The following is a 17,880-nucleotide window of genomic DNA, read 5'->3' on the forward strand; positions in this document are numbered from 1 at the left end:
ATCACTAGTTTTTATTTATTATGTCTTAAATCTAGGTGTCATTTTTGTTCAGGAAAAACTAAACTCTGGGCTTCCTTCAGCAAAGCAGTGAGGCCTTGATATTTGATTGCTGAGATCCATGTGGCAAGTTTTTTGTGAAGGATTGTACAAGCTCTGCAAGTTGGCCCACAACTGCCCTTAGGAAATATTTCTTCTCCTCATTGATCCAAACTGCCTTTCTTCCCTAAGGCCCAGTGTCTTTTCCTTTCTCTGAATTCCATCAGTATTCCATCTAATCAGAATAGCTAGTGCATAATATTTAATCTGAATACAAAGTGTCTTGTGTTGCTCTCTCCTTGCTTTATATAAATTTGTCCTCTCAAATACACTCAGGGATAGGGAATTTGCTCCCTTTACAATGATTAGGATGGTACTGAACATTTAGTAAAAATGCCAAGTTCAAATCTTACAATCAAATACACACACAAAAAAAAAATGATTCTAGTTAAAATACTAGTGCTTTTTTGCAAAAAGGGAGATTTTCTACTCAGAACACAATAGTTCAGATACCACTTATCTGAAAAACAGAACCCAAAGTGATTTTCCTTGCTCAGAATGCCTTCCATATTCTAGCAGAAAAGGCAAATCGCATATGCTCCAATTCTCCCTTCCTTTATCCATTTATTCAACCATTCACTTAATCAGGGTAAGTGTACTAACCACCCAATGTGTATCATACTTTATGCTGATTGTTTAAGATGAAACGGGCTCTAATTCATCATATTTTAAAAACAAGAACAATTCATCGAGCAAGGAGTGTTCAGAGCATGAGCTTGGATGAGAATGGACACCTGTAGGGCCAGTGTCCTTCCATTTCACCAGGGCACTTATATCAAGCAATAGGTAACCAAGAGCACGTTCAAATTTTGGATGCATTGGTCAAGTAATATTGAACAGTTTGTGCAACTGAAAAACAGGGGAAAATTCAACACCGTTTTGAACTGTTGCCAGAAAAATGCTCTCCAAAAAGTGAACAAGAGTATGAAAAAACATTTAAGTAACCTTGGGACATAGAGTGAAAAAGACAAAGTAATCAGAATATTAAGATATGATGTCAAGAAATGAATGCAGATATTTAGGTAAGAGCTATTTTAAATTGTTCAGTGATTATAAGAATACTTGTGTGTGTGTGTGTTAGTTGCTCAATTGTATATGACTCTTTGCAGCCCCATGGACTATAGCCTGTCAGGCTCCTCTGTCCATGGAATTCTCCAGGCAAGAATACTGGAGTGAGTAGCCATTATTCCCTTTTCCAAAGGATCTTCCTGACCCAGGGATCAAACCTGGGTTTCCCACATTGCAGGCAATGTATGAGCCACCAAGAAGCTCATACCAGGAACAATACTTAACTGGTACTCAAGGATTTGATTTTTAAAGCAAGCTCAAATGTGTTAATATTTTATTTTAAAAGGGAAAGTTAAATCCATTGATGCACTGTTAACGAGGAATTAAGTTACAGGGATTCAGAAATGATTTAAGCCTAACACTGCTGCTTCTTTCAGTTTCCCATTTTAAAGTGGCTTATTCACCTGGTGTAACCACCAGGCACTGCTGTTCATCTGGTGGCAGTTTAGTAAATGGAAGATAACTCACCTGCATTGTGTTATCGCTGCCTTATTCAACTGAATTACTAGATGTGAGAGGTCATAACACATTATAGCAATTATATTTGCTTACAAGTCTTTTGTTCTGAGGATTGATATTTCGGCCTCAGTGGTACTCAGCATATATTCCTGCTGACAAATCACATTATCAAACTTGTTAGAAAAAGTCATTTGTGAAATGAGAAACTAATCCAGATTTCCTCCTGGTCATCTGAGGCATTTAATTTTGTCTTATGAAGTAAAAAGTACCTCAGGGGCTATGCTTTTGTAAAGACAAAACTAAAAGCTACAGTGGCATTTAGGACATGCAGATGGACTTTGTTAAGTCTGCACATTTCGTGGTAGTACCCCTTTCCATTTAGTTCATCATATTTACATTTCACAGCAACTAAGACTTCACGGAACACTCTTGGTCACTGGCCAAAGTTCATTATCATTATTAACAGTTTCATGTTTCTGTCAGGAAGTCCTGTTATGTAGCAGTGAAAGGGAGACCTTGAACCCTGAGAGGGACAAGATATGTATGAGAAAGTAACATACAAGGACACTAATGTGTGGTAACACATATATTATTAGCTGTGCTATCTTCTATTTGCCCTGAGATCAACATGATGATATCCCAATTTTACAAGAGAAGAGAACTAAAGCACAAGTATATTATTTTTTCCAAAGTTAATGAAACTCAGTCAAGATTTATTTCAAATTTGTTTCCTGTACCATATAATGCCACTTCCCCAGGTTAAATACTGTACTTCACAGGGGCTGGACAAGCTAACAAAATACAGAAACATGTGGATAATAAATACTTAATAGGTTATTTAAGGTAACTAAACCATTTGGGGATCATTCTCAAGCTTCCATTTGTTCAGAGAAGACTAGACTTTTCTAAACATCTCTTGGGATCTTTCTCAGCAGGTAAGTGTACAGATCATCTTATCCAATATTGAGGTTTTCTGTCTCATGCAAGTTTGAAAAGATTTCCTCAAATATCTCATTACACATGGGTAACAACCATCTTCATTCTGGTGACAAGAATCACGTCAGATGACCCACTGGAAAACTTATCAAAACATCTTCCCACCCTTACCTTCCTCCCAGTTTTCTTCTTGGAAGAGACAGTTTGGTCTCTCTTTCCTACTCCTTCCTTCCCTGACTCCTAAGGCCTCAACTCTATCAATCACAATCTCTACTTTTTTATCTTTTAATTCATCCCTCTTAGGCAGCTCCTTTTAGTCAGCCATGTCCGACTCTTTGTGACCCTATAGCCTACCACACTCCTCCGTCCATGGGATTTTCCAGGCAAGAGTACTAAAGTGGGTTGCCATTTCCTTCTCCAGAGGATCTTCCCAACCTAGGGATCAAACCTAGGGTCTCCCACATTGTAGGCAGATGCTTTACTGTCTGAGCCACCAGAGAAGTCCAGTCAGCGAGAACTCTTGTCCAAGTAAAAATTGAAAATATAAAAGAAAAAAAAAATCCCTCTCCATCCTGCTCCTTTCTTGACATCTTCTACTTCCCTTTCCCTTCACAACCTGGTTTCTTGAGAGGGCAGTCTGTAATGTTTCTTCTGTTTCCTCACTGCCCACCCATTCCCCAGCCCACACAACCTGGCTCCGACCCTCACCATTCCACTGAAATTAGCCATACAAAGTTACAAATGATCTCCCAGTTGCTTAATTCAACAGACACCATGTGCTTCCCCAGCCTATATACTAAAATTAGGACAGATGTAGAAAAGATTATCATGGACTTTGGACAAGAATGACAACCATATTCATGCAGTGTCTCCTATTTTTATAATGGGTACTCATTTTGTTATATATAGATACATATCTAGATATATCTAGGTAGAGAATGTATTTAAATATAGAAAAAATCTAAAAAGATATACATCATAATTTTAGCAATAGTTATGCTGGCTGATGAGATGTTTGGTAATTCTTAAGTTATATATAATTATGTATATTTCCACTAAATATATATATATATATTTTTCAATATATGTATATATCTCATTATATATTTTCAAATTACATAATGGTCACATATACCTTATCTAAATAAATATAAATCTATCACCTCAAACCCCTTCATGCGTCACAGCCTTGTTATGGTGCAGGGGCTTGCATAACTCAATGAAGTTATGAACCATACCACGCAGGGCCACCCAAAACAGACTGGTCATAGTGAAGTGTTCTGATAAAATGTGGTCCACTGGAGAAGGGAATGGCAACCCACTCCAGTATTCTTGCCACAAGAACCCCATGAATAGAATGCAAACACGATATAACACTGGAAGATGAGCCCCAGGTCAGATGGTGTCTGCAGGTATTGGAAGGTATGCTATTAGGGAAGAGTGGTGGGCAATTACTAATAGCTCCAGAAAGAATGAAGGGGCTGACAAAAGTGGAACTCACACTCAATTGTGGGTGTGTCTGGTGATGAAACTAAAGTCTGATGCTGTAAAGAAAAATATTATATAGGAAACTGGAATGTTAGGCACATGAATCAAGGTAAATTGTACGTGGTCAAGCAGGAGATGGCAAGAGTGAACACCAACATCTTAGGAATCTGAGTAAAATGGACAGAATGGGTGAATTTCATTAAGAGGACCACTAAATCTACTACTGTGGGCAGGAATTCCTAGGAGGAAATGGGGTATCCCTCATAGTCAACAAAAGAGTCCAAAATGCATTACTTCGGTGCAACTTCATAAATGACAAATGACCTCATTCCATTTTCAAGGCAAACCATTCAACATCACAGTAATCTAAGTCTATTCCCAAACTGCACACCAAAGAAGTTGAAGTTGACCGGTTCTAAATGAAGAGCTACAACAACTTCTAGAACTAACACCAAAAAAGTTGACCTTTTCACCACAGGGGATTGGAATGCAAAGGTAGGAAGTCAAGAGGTACCCAGAATAACAGACAAGTTTGGTCTTGGAGTACAATATGGAGTAGGGCAAATGCTAACAGAGTTTTGTCAAGAGAATATGCTTGTCATAGTAAAAACACCAATTTCCAAAAACCCATGACAACTCTCCACATGGACATCAGCAGATGGTCAATACTGAAATCAGACTGCTTATATTATTTGCAGCTGAAGATGGAGAAGCTCTATACAGTCTGCAAAAACAAGACCTAAATGGCTCAAATTATGAGCTTCTTATTGCATAATTTAGGCTTAAAGTGAAGAAGTAGGGAAAACCACTAAGCCATTCATATATGACTTAAATCAAATCCCTTATGATTATACAGTGGAGGGGACAAATAAGATTCAAGGAATTAGATCTGGTAGACAGAGTATCTGAAGAGCTATGGATGAAATTTGGTAACGCGGTATAGTGACCGAAACAATCCTAAAGAAAAAGAAATGCAAGAAGGCAAAGCGGTTGTCTGAAGAGCCTTTACAAATAGCTGAGGAAAGAAGGGACATGAAAGGCAATGGAGAAAGGGAAAGATATACCCATGTGAATGCAGAGTTCCAGCGAATAGCAAGGAGAGATAAAGAAGGCCTTCTTAAATGAACAATGCAAAGAAATAGAGGAAAACAATGGGATGGGTAAAACTAGAGAACTCTTCAAGAAAGTTGGAGATATCAAGGAAGCATTACATGTAAGGAAGGGCACAATAAAGGATAAATGGTAGGGATCTAACAGATGCAGAAGAGATTAAGAAGAGGTGGCAAATATACAGAAGAACTATTCAAGAAAGGTCTGGATAAAGATGGTGCTGAGGTCACTCACTTAGAGTGTGAAGTCAAGTGGGCCTTAGGAAGCATCACTACGAAAAAAGCTAGTGGAGGTGATAGAATTCCATTAGAGCTATTTCAAATTCTAAACGATGATGCAGTTAATGTGCTGTACTCAATATGTCAGCAAATTTGGAAAACTCAGCAATGGCTATAGGACTAGAAAAGGTAAGTTTCCATCACAATCCCAAAGCAGGGCAATGAAAAGAATCTTCAAACGACCATTCATATACAACCATTTCACATATAGCAAGGTTATGCTCAAAATCTTTCAAGTTTGACTTCAGCAGTATGTGACCCTAGAACTTCCAGATGTACAAGATGCATTTGGAAGAAGCAAAGCAGAGATCAAATTGCCAACACTCATTGGATCAAGGAGAAAGCAAAGGAGTTACAGAAAAACATCTATTTCATTGACTATGCTAAAGCCTTTGACTGTGTGGGTCACAACAAACTGGAAAATTCTTAAAGATATGGGAGTACCAAACCACCTTATCTGTCTCCCAAGAAACATGTATGCAGGTGAAGAAGCAATGATTAGAATTGGACATGGAACAACTGACTGGTTCAAAATTCAAAAAGAGTTCAACAGGGCAGTATATTATCACCCTGCTTGTTTAACTTATATGCAGAGTTATATCATGTGAAATGCCAGCCTGGATGAATCACAAGCTGGAATCAAGATTGCTGGGAGAAATATCAACAACCTCATGGATGCAGATGTCACCACTTTAACGGCTGAAAATGAAGAGGAACTAAAGAGCCTCTTGATAAAGGGTGAAAGAAGGTGAATATGCTGGCTTAAAACTCAACATTCAAAAAAATTAAGATCATGGCATCCAGTCCCATCACTTCATGGAAATACAAGGGGAAAAAGTGGAAGCAGTGACAGATGCTGGAGTCTGAAATCACTGCAGATGGTGACTGCACCATGAAATTAAAAGATGTTCTTTGGAAGGAAAGTTTATGACAACTCTAGATAGCATATTAAAAAGCAGAGGCATCACTTTTGCTGGCAATTTTCGATGTGATCAAAGATATGATTTTTTCCAGTAGTCATGTACAGATAAGAAAGTTGGACCATCAAGAAGGCTGTTGTTGTTCAGTCACCCAGTCATGTATGACTCATTGTGACCCCATGGACTCTAAGAAGGCTGAGAGCTAATGAATTGATGCTTTCGAATTGTGGTGCTTGTGGAGACTCTTGAGAATCTCTATACTGCAAGGAGATCAAACCAGTGAAGCCTAAAGGAAATCAACTCTGAATATTCATTGGAAAGACCAATGCTGAAGCTGAAGCTTCAGTATTTTGGTTATCTGATATGAGGGACCAACTCACTAGAAAAGACCCTGATACTGGGAAAGATTGAAAGCAAAAGGAGAAGAGGGTGGCAGAGGATGAGATGGCATCACTAGATAGGTGGCATCACACATTAGAGAGCATCACTAACTCAACTGACATGAATTTGAGCAAATTCTGGGAGACAGTGGAGGAAAGGGGTATATCTGGCATGCTTCAGTTCGTGGGGTTGCAAAGAGTGGCACAGGACTTAGTGACTGAATAACAACAAATCACCTCAAAATATCCAGTAGCCCCATTTCAGTTCTTATCTTACTTGACCGTTCAGAAGTATTGATAATATGAATATTTTACTCTTTCCTTGGTTTCAAGGACACCACTCTCTTCTTTCTTCCTCTACCCACTTGTTGCCCTCAGTCTTAGCTACCTCTGATTCCTCCTCTATTCTGCAGTGAGTTTGTTTTTCCAAAGTATAAATTATATCATGTCACTCTCTGTTGAAAAGCCTCTGATGACTTCCACTGCAGCGAGAGTTCCAATTGTACTAAATGTCCAGCAGTATTGACTCATTACTCAGCATTCATCCACCTTGCATCTTAAGTCTTTAGACTCCAGATTCAGTGAACTGCTATGTGTTCTCCAAAAATGTCATATGTTCTTCATTTTCCCTGCTCTTTGTATAGCCTCTGGTTGGTCTCATTCACGTCAGCAGTTTACATTATATTGAAATTAAGTTTAAGTTTACATATATGTTACATATATGTCCCAAATCTATTTCTCTAGCTCTGGGCCCTTGCTTGAGTTCTAGCCCCTTATAGTAATTACCAGTTTTCCAATCACTTCAACATCAACATGCTTAAAAGTGAACTCATCATCTTTCCCCCAAAATTGATCCAACTCCTGTCATACATCAGTGAGGAGAACCACTCACTATTCATCGAGCCCTGTCAGAAACCCAGGAGTCATTTCTAATTCCTTTCCTTGATGCTATCTCCTACATGAAATCGCTCATCAGGTCAAAAACATTCTACCTCTGATATTTCAAAAATATACCTTCTTTTTTTTCTCCATCATTACTGCCTTTATCAAGGCTCTCATTCGTTCTTCCTTAGATTATTGAAAAGCTTCTTTTGCCTGATCATGTGGCCCTCAGCCTTAGCCCACTCTGATTCCTCCTCTATTCTGCAGTGATTTTTTTCCCCCAAAATATAGATTTCATCGTGTCACCCTCTATTTTTTTTCCCCTGATAGCTCAGCTGGTAAAGAATCTGCCTGCAATGCAGGAGACCCTGGTTCAACTCCTGGGTCAGGAAGATCTGTTAGAGAAGGGATAGGCTACCCACTCCAGTATTCTTGGGCTTCCCTTGTGGCTCAGCTGGTAAAGAATCCACCTGCAATGTGGGAGAACTGGGTTTGATCCCTGGGTTGGAAAGATCCCCTGGAGAAGGGAAAGGCTACCCACTCCAGTATTCTGGCCTGGAGAATTCCATGAACTATATAGTCCATGGGGTCACAAAGAGCCGGACACGACTGAGCAACTTTTACTTTCACTTTCATGTCACCCTCTATTGAAAAGCCTTTGATGACTTCCACTGTAGAGGGATAAAGTTCCAATTGTACTGACTGTCCATAATATTGACTCATTACTCAACATTCATCCACCTTGTATTTTAAGTCTTTAGGAACTCCAGATTTAGTGAATTGCTAGTTGTTCTTCAAACACTCCATATTCTCTGATACCTCTAAACCTTTGTCCTGTCATTCCTTCCACAGGGAAGCTCTTTCCCTGTTTTCTTTACTTAATCAAGTCAAAACTTAACTCAGGTACCATTTCTAGACCTGCTCACACCCACTCTTGCTCTTACAGCATATCATGCTTGCCTCTCAATTCAGTTTAGTTCAGTTCAGTCGCTCAGTCGTGTCTGACTCTTTGCGACCCCATGAATCGCAGCACGCCAGGCCTCCCTGTCCATCACCAACTCCCAGAGTTCACTCAGACTCACGTCCATTGAGTCAGTGATGCCATCCAGCCATCTCATCCTCTGTCGTCCCCTTCTCCTCCTGCCCCCAATCCCTCCCAGCATCAGAGTCTTTTCCAGCGAGTCAACTCTTCGCATGAGGTGGCCAAAGTACTGGAGTTTCAGCTTTAGCATCATTCCTTCCAAAGAAATCCCAGGGCTGATTTCCTTCAGAATGGACTGGTTGGATCTCCTTGCAGTCCAAGGGACTCTCAATACCACAGTCTTCTCCAGTACCACAGTTCAAATGCATCAATTCTTCAGCGCTCAGCTTTCTTCACAGTCCAACTCTCACATCCATACATGACCACAGGAAAAACCATAGTGTGCCCTAATTCACAGCCTGTTTTAATTGTTCATTCATTTGTAGCTATCACACTAATAGAATGTTGGAATCCTTGAGGAGAGTGCTGAGCATTTAATTCTTTACATAAACACATAAGTAAATGACTGGAATAAAAGAGGTGGATATGACGTAATGGAGATGTAAAACAAGGCCTCTACACACAAAATATTATTGTGTCACTCTTAAAATTACTGAAGTAAACTAAGTGCATCTAAGGGCATTTGTTCAATCCCAAATCTGACAACTTAAAGAGTTCAAAATTCAGGAAGAATTTTCAACAAAAAAAAGCTGGAACTTGAATTAGAACCATCCTTACTGACAAGCATAACGTCTTTTATGAAGGCATTTTGTTGCAGGATGTCGTGATGCTGTGCAGGAAACACAGCAAATGAAGTGGGAAACCATATTTTACTTATCGCTTTACTTCCCAGCCACCCAAATGATTCTCTGGGTAAATCACTTGCTTTATCTGAAATTATAGGACAGTGCCTTTATGAGCCTGAAAGAACCAGATGGTCTTCTGTATACCCATTTACACTAAAATAAATAAGTATAACATTTCACTGAGAATACTTTTCCACCAAAATTATTTTCAGTTCCTATAACACAAACCAGGTGATACACTAACTAGGTATGATTATCTGATTATCTAGGGGTCTATTGAAGACATTCCTTAAGGACTACCAAGGAATCTTTGTTAACCAAATTTAAACACTGCCTTCCATACACTAGTATTATGGACCTCACAGCAGGAAGTATGACTTTACATCAGCTCATCAACACTACAGAGAGATTACCTGTAATCAGTGGGTAGAACTTTGGTCCAGGTTCCTCTCTCTTCTCTGACCAAAATATAGGCATGCATGAATGCACCCTCTAACAGGTGAAAAACATGGAAACAAATAGCACTGAATACTGATTATGTGCACAAATACAGATTATGTGTGGCCAACATGGAAAATACTACATCTCACAGACAACTTCCTCAGTAACCTCTCAAAGCCTGCTGCTCTTTCTCTCAAAAACAATCTCAGTTCATTCAAGTATTATGTATCTATAGCTTCAGGTTAGGGCTTGATCTTTCTCCAGCCCAAGGAAGAAGAATCTTAGCTTTTACCCATGGCAGTTATGCAGAATTCCACATAATGAAATTTTTTACCCTCATCCAAAATACCAACCGGGATCTTATTAAGTAATACTACTAATACCTGAAAAAACTCTTAACTCAATGTCATGTCTTGGACCTACGAATGTTTTTTTCATCGTACCTACCACTACAAATGTGGTAAGTTTATCAGCACAGGTAAATAGCAAATTAAAAATACAGTATGGAACACACTATTGATCCTCATTAGGTTTTTGCTGCTTGATTAGAGGAAATATATGTATAGTTATTTTAGGAGATATTTATAAAACTAAAGTTTTCTGTTTTAGGGGCTCATTTAGATGTAAACAGAACATTCCAAGTTCTCTTCTAAGATACAAATTGGCTCTTTACAGAAATTTTATTGAAGCATATTTTACTTTACATTCATGAGTTTTTAAGTGCTTTCTACGTTCAATTTTACAGAGTGATTATAATTTCTTTGGAGTTCCTTTTATATTAAGTAGTATTTTATAAATAGTGATAATTATTTTAATTCCTGCTTTAATAAAAAGACCTTGAAATATTTTATTGGAAGAAACTAAATTAGCATCAGTATAGAAATCTGAATTTGAAAGAAAAGCATATGCACTGGAAACTACTGCAACTGGTTCACAATTTAGAAATATACACCATTAACCACATAGTCAGCTAAACATGAAAATTAAAAGGGTTTAAAAATCTGTGAACTGAATTCATAAAAACAATTCAAGGGATATAAAACAAATCTATCTTCAGTGGAATGTACCATAGATCCTAAAAATGTTAACTCACCTACAAATGCTATTTCAATCAAGACACTGAAAAGCTAAACATTAGGAAAAATCAAGCAAAGGAGCTGTTTCAGTGAGACTGGAAGGATAGTTTGGACATTTAGAAAATAACTGGAGAGCACTTCAACTTTTCAGATTTCAGCCAATTTATTTGTTCTGTTTTATCAAATATGGAGGGCAATAAGAAAAAGGTACTAATGTGCTCTGAACTTCGTGGGTCACAAGTATTACCCCAGTTTACTAATTCCTTTCATGTTCTTTGAGAGTTGGGGTTTCTTATATATTTACAGGGCAAAACCACCTAAAAGTCTTCTCAATATTCATGAAAGAAGTGCCACCAATTCCTCTTCTATCTAAAAGGGTTGTGCTGAATACATGAAAATGCTTTGCTATACAACAGTCCCCTGGTTAGACTGCAAATGTTGTTAAGGCACTGCTGCCTGAAAGACATGCAGTGGTTCTGTGACTCTGAGCAATGGGAAAGTCATTTCAGCTTGGACCCCAAATATGAATGATTCTGCCTGCACAAAAAAATGTAAAAGGAATGTACACCTCTCACAGGTATAGAGGATTTGATCTAACAAGCATGTAGCTGGTAGAGATAAGATATGAAGGACAATACACTCACATTGACAGAACTGATTGAACAGACAGATAAAAGCAAAGTTAGGAGTTAGCACATCAGGTAATACAGCATCATAAACACAGCATAGAGAAGGAAAGGAAAACCTTCAAAACGAGCGTGCTTAAAAGGAACCCTGAACACATATACCAGAGAAACTCAGGATTCTCATAAAACGTAGCAGAGAAAAAAGAAAAAAACTTGAAACACAAAAAACAGGATCCCACAAAACAGGAGAAAAGAACACAGGACTTCCCTGGTGGTCCAGTGGTTAAGAAGGTTAAGAAGGTGACACAGTATTCAATCCTTGATCTGGGAAGATTCCACATGCTGAGGGGCAACTAAATCCATGTACCACAACTACTGAGCCCGCATGCCCCAACTACTGAAGCCCACACACCCTAGAGCCTGTATTCTGCAACAAGAGAAGCCACCACATTGAGAAGTCCAACTACTGCAACTAGAGAGGAGCTCCGACTTGCTGCAACTAGGAAAAGCCTGTGTGCAGCAGTGAAGACCCAACAAAGCCAAAAAATAAAATAAGTAAATAAAATTTTAAAAAAGAAAAGAACACAGCTAAGGAACAGAAGGATTTTGGCCAGTTTTCCCTGACAAAGAAGTGGAAATTGATATCCAAAGATACTATATTCGTACCTTGCTATATTTCTGTGTATAGTAAAATGCATTGTACATAATTCTCAGCTTAGAGACAAACTCAATCATTTTCAAAGGGAAAAAAAAATTGTTGCTGTAGAAAAAAGTTGAAGGCTGACCTACATAGTGTTGTTTGGTAAATGTACCTGGATCACTGGCTCCTCTGTCACAGTCACAAGAAAGGTTTTAATGCCCCAAAGGCACAAAAGTTAGGTTAAGTGATAACATCTTTAAACCAGACCTGAATCATACATTGGGGAAGGAAATGGCAAACTACTCCAGTGTCCTTGCCTGGAAAATCCCATGGACAGAGGAGCCTGATGGGCTGCAGTCCATAGGGTAGCAAAGGTCGGGCATGACTGAGCAACTAACACTTGAATCATACAAAATGATTCGTAATAACTGAAAAAGAATTAGGAAATATAGAAAAACAAAAAGAAAAATTTCCCCAAATTTCATTCAACCTTTTGATGTTATTTAATATCAGACTATTTGTTTCTGTCTCACACAACGTATACTACAAGTTTTTCTTTAAAACTGAGACTAATATACACTGTTTTAAATAACTTGCCTTGTTTGTTGTTTATTTTACATCAATTTTCAATGTTAATGTGTTTCTGTGTGTAAAAGCTACAATGTAGGCTATTTTATTTAATTTTCCTGACCAATTCTTTGTGGTTAAAGACATGACAGTTAGAACAAGACATGGAACGACAGACTGGTTCCAAATTGGGAAAGGAGTAAGTCAAGGGTGGACATTGTCACCACGATTATTTAACTTATATGCAGAAATATCATTATGTGAAATGCCAGGCTGGATGAAGCATAAGCTGGAATCAAGATTGCTGGGAGAAATATCAATAACCTCAGATATGCAGATGACACCACTCTTATGGCAGAAAGTGAAGAAGAACTAAAGAGCCTCTTGATGAAAGTGAAAGAAGAGAGTGAAAAAGCTGGCTTAAAACTCAACATTCAAAAAAATAAGATCATGGCATTCAGTCTCATCACTTCATGACAAATAGATGGAGAAACAATGGAAACAGTGACAGACTTTATTTTCTTGGGCTCCAAAATCACTGCAGATGGTGAGTGCAGCCATGAAATTTAAAAGATGCTTACTCCTTGGAAGAAAAGCTATGACAAACCTAGACAGCTATTACAAAGCAGAGACATTACTTTGCTGACAAAGGTCTACCTAGTCAAAGTTATGGTTTTTCCAGTAGTCATGTATGGATGTGAGCGTTGGACTATAAAGAAAGTTGCGTGCCAAAGAGTTGATGCTTTTGAACTGTGGTGTTGGAGAAGATTTTTGAGAGTCCCTTGGACTGCAAGGAGATCAAACCAGTCAATCCGAAAGGAAATCAGTCCTGAATATTCACTGGAAGGACTGATATTGAAGCTGAAACTCCAATCCTTTGGCCACCTGGTGCAAAGAACTGACTCACTGGAAAAGACCCTGATGCTGAGAAAGATTAAAGGCAGGAGGAGAAGGGGATGACAGAGGATGAGATGGTTGGATGGCATCACTGACTCAATGCACATGAGTTTGAGCAAGTTCCAGGAGTTGGTGAAGGACAGAGAAGCCTAGAGTGCTGCAGTCCATGGGGTTGCAAAGAGTCAGACACGACTGAATGACTGAACTGAACTGAGACGTACAGTGTCTTCCAGTTGTGAATGTGCCCGGGATTTGATCACAGTTGGCTGAGCTATGGAGAAGTCAGTGCCATAAAAGGAGCTTTATACTCACAGTTCTCAAGAGGAGGAGGCATGCTGTATATTCACAAGGCCACATGGGAAAGCTGACGGGTAAGTCAGGAGGCAGAAAGGGATGAATGGAGAGAGACTTTATTATAGCTCCAAGGGAAACAATGGGTGAGTCAGAATAGGTAAATTTGAGATAGATTTAGAATTGGATAGATTGAATAATTCAGTGGCTCTGAACTATAGGGATGATCCAAAGTGGTCTAATACCTAGTCCTGGGGTGATTCAGGACGGGAGAAATAATTGGCTTGTTGTGTGGAAGTTAGATAAAGGAGGTAGTTCCATATAAGATCTTTGAATTGCTTGGTTTACCATGAAAGGTATGCTCCCAGGCAAGGTATTGACTGTCTTTAAAAATTAGCCAGCCCAGAGGGGAGTCTCTCCAGGGCCAGCAAGGCACCAAGATGTTGCCTATGTGTGTTTCTTCATGGACTGTAGCTTGCCAGGCTTCTCTGTCCATGGAATTTTCCAGGCAAGAATACTGGAGTGGGTTGCCATTTCCTCCTGCAGGGGATCTTCCCAACCCAGAGAATGAACCCACATTTTCTGCATCTCCTGCACTGGCAGGCAGATTCTTTAGCACTGAGCCACCAGGGAAGCCCAAGATGTAAAAACATCCTAAAATACAAAGAAATATATAAAACGTGATGAATATGCCCACATAGAATCTTTGTGAGCTTCCTCTCCTCCCTCTACCATCTGTTAAAACACTAGGATTCAATCCATGTATATCACCAATGCCTTCATCACCTGGCCCCATTCTTCTTTAACATCTGGTATTATTCTTTGATGACCTCAAAGCCCTGAGTCTAAATCATCTAAGACTCCAAACTGTCCAACAATGATTTTTCTTTCTCTCCATCTCAGTTACTCATTCCACACAACTAATTTCTTGGTCTAGCAATCACTAGAACCACCTCTACCCCCAAAAGGCAGTGCTGGGAGCTATAAGGTCAAAGGGTTAAGGGATTTTTTAAAATAATTAAGCAACTCAAAGCTGGGTTCTTCCAACGTTCAAAAGATTGTGGGTTTTTTTGTTTTGTTTTGTTTTGTTTTTTTTAGCAAAATATGCCCAAGATCAAAGCATCTAAAAGGGCATCAGTACAAGTTGAGATTAATGGACTCTTCCCAAAACAACAATGGACAGACAGCTGTTTGGGGGTTAAGTTGGTACTTTAATTTTTTAATCAAAAATTTAATTTTCATATCTTTTACTTCTGAAATTCAACTTCCAGTCATTTATTTCACTGACAAAATTTATAAAACAGGATTTTCACTATGTTCATGCTCTCATAATGTCTGGACAACTGTACAAGGGCCACTGTGCCTAGAACAGGAGGGAAGAAGAAATCTGAGAACTGGAAAGGGACAGGTCACATGAGGGCTCATAGGACAAGGGTAAAAATCTGGACTTTATTCTCAGTGCAAAGGGAAACACACATGAGGTTTTCAGGAACAAAGTGAACTCCAAAAGTAAAGCTGTTAGGTTTCTGAAATATGCCTGAAGGGGTACAACAATAAAGAGCAGAAAAAAAGGACAAAGCTGCTGTTGATGATACAAGAGAGCAAAATATCTTGAAAACCATGTAAAATGATAGAAATAATATTTTCAAGAAAGGAAAAAAAAACAATAAAGACAATGGTAAAGCTGGGAGAAAGTAAGTCAGAGGTTATCTAAAAACTACAGGAGAAAAATTCCATTGGGCAAAATACCTTATCAACAAATTAAGTGATACCTCATGGCTGAAAAGAGAAAACAACAAGAATAATCTGAACTGGTTTCCTGAAAGAAAAAAAATAATTTGGCATGATCCATAGTCAACAGAAATGTTGGTAATAAATTCTTCAAAAGCAAAAACAGATTTTCAATAAAAGTTTTATAAAGAAAAATTCAGTGTTCCACAATAGACAACTTCACCAATTTCAGGCAACTTCTCCAATTTTAAGTTGTTAATTTTTAAAAAAAAAAATTGTTTCTCAAATTGGAAATGCCTAGGTCAAAATATCAACTCAGTTCCACGAGAACCTGAAGAATGACTTAAAATTACAAATAGACCATTTTAAAAATAAATTTACCCCAGGTTTCCCTGGTGGCTCTGACAGTAAAGAATCTGCCTGCATTGCAGGAGACCTGAGTTGGATCCCTGAGTCTGGAAGATCCCCTGGAGAAGGGAATGGTTACCCACTCCAGTATTCTTGCCTGGAGAATTCCATGGACTACATTCAACCTACTGAGCAGAAAATTCACCATTCCATATTATAGCATCTTTACTGTTTGGCACAACATCAAAGTTATTCAAGGAACAGTATGTTTCCTCTCATAAAACAGAAAGCCTGTATTTAAAAAAGCATGTTTTTAAGACATCAAGTATCAAAAGCCTTGAAGAAGAAATGTTAACACTTTCACAGTGTGTAGTTAAATACTAAATAAATTAACTAATAGACTCCAAAAATAAATCATCAATTGAATATGTTTAGACTGGGAGTTACATGAAAATTTTCTAAGTCATTTGAAGCACAAAGGATTACTGTCAAAATATAGTACAGTGGAATTCCATTTTGTAACAAACAACAGGAAGTATGATTCAATAGAGAAGTACCATGATATAACAAGGGAGTCTGACCATGTGTGTGCGTATGGAGAAAGAATTTCACCTGTGATGTAATCACAGCTAAGATATAACCAGCTCAAAATAGTGAAACTGCACATTTCTGTTCTACCAGATGGGTCACATACCCATGGGAAATCTGGACTAGAGAAGGCAGCAGGCAGTGCTGTAGGGTATTTACAGGATAATAATCATCCCACAAACTTCCCTTAAAGGAATTCTGAGAACATGAATGTGTAGTCTTATCACTATGTATGTTAAACCCTCTTTGGCATATTTCAAGTAACTCTCGGAGTTTCTATGCTCCTTGGACTCATATGCTAACTTGTTTTTATGCTGTATGGGAAAACAGAAAGCCATTGCTGAAATAACTAAGAACCACAGGATTTTGGAGTTGGAATAAAACCATTTTTTTAAAAACAACACATTCTTCAATGGAAAAGCCATCTATATCTTTAGAAACAGCCTTGTAACTCTTTCTTTTCATGTATGAATGGTGATCTCAAAATGTGGAACCAAAATACACTCCCAGAGTTATAGCCCCCAAAACTTCTGCCATAGAAGCAGTCCTGAGGAGAAAGAATTACACAGAAGGTAAGACCCAGGGATATGCAAACTTGGAAAACCTGCATCAAACTATATATCTTTACCAAAATGAATCAACATTTTGATCGTACCTAAGCATGCAGATGACACCACCCTTATGGCAGAAAGTGAAGAGGAACTAAAAAGCCTCATGATGAAAGTGAAAGACAGTGAAAAAGTTGGCTTAAAGCTCAACATTCAGAAAATGAAGATTATGGCATATGGTCCGATCATAGTTATAGTTCAGTCGCTCAGTCGTGTCCGACTCTTTGTGACCCCATGAATCGCAGCATGCCAGGCCTCCCTGTCCATCACCAACTCCGGGAGTTCATTCTGCTCCCATCACTTCATGGCAAATAGATGGGGAAACAGTGGAAACAGTGTCAGACTTTATTTTGGGGGGCTCCAAAATCACCGCAGATGGTGACTGCAGCCATGAAATTAAAAGACGTTTACTCCTTGGAAGGAAAGTTACGACCAACGTAGACAGCATATTCAAAAGCAGAGATATTACTTTGCCAACAAAGGTCCGTCTAGTAAAGGCTATGGTTTTTCCAGTGGTCATGTATGGATGTGACAGTTGGACTGTGAAAAAAGCTGAGCACCAAAGAATTGATGCTTTTGAACTGTGGTGTTGGAGAAGACTCTTGAGAGTCCCTTGGACTGCA

At 38.6% G+C, this 17,880-nt stretch overlaps 1 protein-coding gene and 1 non-coding gene across 2 annotated transcripts in view; one reads left to right on the forward strand and one right to left on the reverse strand.

The window, feature by feature from the left end:
* The window catches only part of LOC120860803 (catenin alpha-2-like), a 1,410,064-nt gene that overhangs the window by 1,241,029 nt on the left and 151,155 nt on the right, over window positions 1-17,880 (reverse strand). The gene's annotated exons all lie outside the window — the stretch shown is intronic.
* LOC120860825 lies at window positions 3,336-3,439 on the forward strand. The gene has a single exon (XR_005720440.1). It is a non-coding gene; the product is annotated as a U6 spliceosomal RNA (small nuclear RNA).

Source organism: Oryx dammah, unplaced genomic scaffold, assembly GCF_014754425.2.
Source record: "Oryx dammah isolate SB20612 unplaced genomic scaffold, SCBI_Odam_1.1 HiC_scaffold_11203, whole genome shotgun sequence".
Classification (NCBI taxonomy): domain Eukaryota; kingdom Metazoa; phylum Chordata; class Mammalia; order Artiodactyla; family Bovidae; genus Oryx; species Oryx dammah.